Here is a 4,282-nt window from a genome sequence, read left to right on the forward strand (position 1 = left end):
CTACTTAAAGTTTTTGCCTTCGAAGGTCTGACCAAACTGCCAATCGGGGGGAGCAATGTGCCATGAAGTGGAGAATCTGCCATCACTGGTTCGAACCCTAAAGGTGAGAGACTCGCCAACCATCATGGCGTTGGTGACCCATTTTTGACCCCACGAACGAGACATGGTTGTCCATTTGAGCTTACGGTGACCCTTGACTTGGACACTGGTCACATCTCCAGCTCCTCCCACGTTCCACACTAACACTTGGTTGAAATATGGATTTCCAGTTATTGTGAACCGGATTCCTCCTTGCTTTTTGCATGGAACCCTATAATCAATCACAATTCATGATTCATATACCACGCCCATTAATTTATAACCATTAATACACACAAAAATTACAAAGTAAGAGGTGGGAAAAAATGCAACATAGAGTGAAAGTAATTAGATGTTAAATAGTTATGATTGGAAATGACTTCTGGACTTAGATTCATAGCAAAAAGTCAAACGGAAATAAGAGAATGTTGTCCCATATTGGAAAATTAACCAATGCCTAAAAGGTATAAATATCAAGACATGCTTCAAATATTATAAAGTTTGGTGGTGGTGGAAGTATATGTCCGTTTTTCTTCCTATTTAATGAACTTTTGCATCTATTTTTATTGGGATGGCCTAAACTTCATCATTTTAACCAATTATTCTAATATTTGTAGACAGAAAAGGTACAACTAAGACATTGTTTGGACCCATTTGATAATTAGTTATTATTATTTTTTAAAAAAAATTGTTTTCTATTTTTAGTTTTTGAGAATTAATTAGCCGAATTTTCTTATTTGTTACATTGATTTGTATATTTCTTAAATACAAGACTTGAATTTTTAGCCAAATTTTTTAACAAATTAAAAAAACTATTTTTTTAGCTTTCAAAATTTGACATCATTTTTTTTAAAACATCAACAAAAAGTAGACAACAAAACGAAAAATTTAGATGTGACAAAAAGTAGATAACAAAACATTGATAGACTTAATTTTAAAAAATAAAAATAAAAAACTAAATAATTATCGAATGAGGTTGTAGTTTTTTGTTTGTTTTTTTTTTAGGTTTTAAAACGTAAGTTCTACTTCTACTTATAATATTTATTCTATTATCCACTAACTATCCAAGTTTAAAAAACTAACCAAGTTGGGAAAGAGAACAGAAAGGAAAATAATAGTTTACGAACTTTTGGAATTTAACTAATAATTTAATTATCTTTTCAAAAAATAAGAAAATAATGGATTGAAATAAATTTAAAAGACAGAAATTAAAAATGAAATGTTGTTATAAAATAAAACCCAAAATAAAAAATTCAAAACAAAAGTAATTTAAAATGGTTCGAAAAATGTATGGGTAAATTGGAAAACATACGCACGTGCGAGAGGTGAAAATAATTTTTTTTTAAAAAAATGGTTACCTGCGGTAAGTGATAGGAATAATGCCAGCCTTGAACTCAGCAATGTTGGGGAAAACAGGCTTGGCTATATCGAAATGCTCGAGAGGGGGATTGCACCATCCGCCATTGTCACTAGCAAGGTTGTAGNAAGGTTGTAGTTTGGCGGGCAGTGGTTGGTGCCCGTTACTATCAGGGACGGCTGCCCGGGCTTGCACCATTGAGAATCCTCCACACATCTGATTTCAAAGCAAGCCCCACAACTCTGTCCGTTATTAAATAGCGCCATGCTCAGCGCCGCTGTCCGCATCCCATACCCTTCCTTTTCCACGTCGTCATACCCACATGCACTACCTATACATATCCATTCCTTACACGATAATGTTAAATCAACCAAAAAAAACTTAATAGTGATAAGCTATAGTAAATTTAATTAAAAAAAAAATCAATGTTAGCTGGATAAAAATTTATCGTGGGGCAATTTTTAAAAAATAAAATTTATATTTTTATATTATCTTACAAAAAGGATGCATAATATATATTACCCATATAATTATATCACTTTGATACCATCTTACGTTATTGATTGACTTGAAAGGTTGATGGATTATGATAAATTTAAAGTTAAAATACTATTTGGCTCTTTGTACTTTGAAGCTTATTCAATTTTAGTCAATAATGTACTTTCAAATGTTTGTTTTTAACTTCTGTACTTTCAAGAAATCTTAAATTTAATCCTTACTGGTTATTTATTTATTTTTTTGTTATTTATCCTCGTATTCACTTTAAATATTTATTTTTGTTTAGCCAATTTCAATAAAAATTAACTGTGAAGAACTAAATTTAATAGATATTGCCAAAGTGAATTTAACTCAACGATAATTGACATGACATTCATCTCTAAAGGTCAGGGATTCAATTCTCGTACCTAGAAAAGAATTTAAGTTTTATTGAAAATATAAAAACTAAAATTGAATATTTGAAAATATAAGGACTAAAATCGAATAAATCTTAAAATATTGAAACAAAAATGATATTTTTAGGTAAAGAGAGAAATCAGATCTTGATGGACATACCGAAGGTTCCTGAGCCACCTTCATAGAAGGTAGCATGAGCGTGCTTCCAAGGGCCGGGCTTAAACGGCGGCCTATGATGCTTTTTAATAAACTGCGCGGCTCCCAATTGCCTACGCGCTTTTGCATAAGGTGGGAAACGTCTCAACGAGGCTGCTGCATTTGCATCAGAAATTATATGCAACAACACGATTAGCACAAATGCCCATAGCCCTTGCGTTGACAATGATAATGGTTTACTCATTGGCACCTTAAAGAAAACACCCAACAAATTTTATTTTATTATTTTTTTTTCTTTTCTTTTGTGAACTATTGGCCTTTTCTTCTTTTTCTTTTATAATGGTTTTAAAATGAATTGAATTTAATAATTCTCTCTCTTAAAAGGGTAGTGTGATTTCTAAATTTAAGGTGGTCTGTTTGTTATATTCTATATATACGTTAGGTTATTGTTGAATTGTGGGTAAGAGGATGTGAATGAGTTCAGGAGTTAAAATAAGGAAATTAAGTGTTTTGTTTCCCTTCCTTTTCTTTTGTCTCTTTGTTTTTTGTTTTACTTTGTTCTTTCCAAAATTGGGGTTTACTTATTTATTTTTTCCAAGAAAAGGAAGTAGGCAAGTGATTCTAGTGGTTATTATAGAGCATGTAAGTTTTTTAATTTACACCCAGTAGTTATTTTGTGAGTTTGATTTTTCTTCATGTAAAGTTGATATCTATTGGACAAAAATGTCCCTATTTTGTCTCTTCAATGTATAAGGTTAGTGCATTAGCCGTTAGATCCTAAATTCTAAGACAATGTGGCTAGGTTGGATAGGCCTTTTGCGAGCCGACAAAAATGGAATAGTGTGTGAGACAACACTAGAGAGCAAACATAAGGTTGGGTTGTAAAAAGAAGATATAGGAATTAGAATAAATTACTAAAATAAATAAACTCCATAAAATCAAAACACGAGAAAGAAAACTCCACCATAACTCAAACGCCTCTTTTACTCCACTTCCAAATGTCAGAAAGGTCAAAATTTTCTCGCTTCTTGAAAATGTGAGGATTAATGAATTTTTTCTCCGTATTTTAATGCATCCTATGTGATGATGCATAAGATTAATTTACTTTTTAATATTTTATAATTTTTCATATTTTCAGAATGTAAGGATCGTTATAAAATACATCTCTGCACTTGAAAGTACGAGATTTGCAAAAGGACATCAATATTTTTCAAATAAGTTTCAATTATATAATTATAATACATTTAAAAAATATATAATTAATAAACAAACCCCATTTGGGTAGGGGAGAGGGGAGTGCTGGTGAATGGTCAGCCTTTCCAAGACCAAGAGACCATGACCATGAGGATGGCCATGACAAGATGGACAAGCGGGAAAATGTCCTATGCTATAAACTATGGGAGTATAAAAAAATTTTAAACTCCGATTTCTAAACTTCCTTCATTCCTCTACTGTTTACCACGTCAGCATACTTTTAATATAATAATAGATTTTAATATAATACTAAGGGGCCGTTTGAGGTAATGAGTTAGTTATTATAGTACTAGGTTACTATAATTAGGTTATGATAATTTGTGTTTGAGGTGTAGATTATTTTAGTTTGAGTTATAATAATATGTGTTTGAGGTGTAAACTATTTTAGTTTGAGAATGAAATAGTAAACACTGTAGCAAATAATAAAAAAATAATGAATGTAAAATAGTAAAAACTGTAGTAAATAGTAAATATCTTAGCGAATTGGGGTTTTGAAATAGTATTGACTGTAGCCAATTGGAGGTTTTAAAATAATTTTTATTA

General features: G+C 31.2%; 1 pseudogene; it reads right to left on the reverse strand.

Moving 5' to 3' along the window:
- On the reverse strand, window positions 1-2,812 carry LOC120074277 (annotated as a pseudogene).
- Window positions 2,813-4,282: the final 1,470 nt, after the last annotated feature.

This window comes from Benincasa hispida, chromosome 3, assembly GCF_009727055.1.
Source record: "Benincasa hispida cultivar B227 chromosome 3, ASM972705v1, whole genome shotgun sequence".
Lineage (NCBI taxonomy): Eukaryota > Viridiplantae > Streptophyta > Magnoliopsida > Cucurbitales > Cucurbitaceae > Benincasa > Benincasa hispida.